The following is a 349-nucleotide window of genomic DNA, read 5'->3' on the forward strand; positions in this document are numbered from 1 at the left end:
GCGCGGCGCCGCCATCTTAGAAAGGTCCCGGCCCCGCCCCTGTCCGTGCCCCCAGCAGGAGGCGGCCGTGAGGCGCTTTGTCGGTGCGCTGTCGTTACGCTTGCCGTGCCGCTGGCTTGTACCGAGCGTGCCTTCCTACTCACTGTGTCAACGTCATTAATTAAAATGTTAAATACCTGTGATAATAATAAAAGCTGGTGCTGAGGGAATTCACGGCAGCCTCTACTTAAGCTCTGCGTGAAGGAGGAGAACGCAAATGTCAGTGCAGCGCCCTGTCTTTTCTTCTAGAAAAAGCCCTGAACATACAAGTCAGTTCAGCAGTTATTCCTAGGGAACCCAGCATTCGGCT

The sequence above is a fragment of the Meleagris gallopavo genome, chromosome 2, assembly GCF_000146605.3.
Source record: "Meleagris gallopavo isolate NT-WF06-2002-E0010 breed Aviagen turkey brand Nicholas breeding stock chromosome 2, Turkey_5.1, whole genome shotgun sequence".
Classification (NCBI taxonomy): Eukaryota; Metazoa; Chordata; class Aves; order Galliformes; family Phasianidae; genus Meleagris; species Meleagris gallopavo.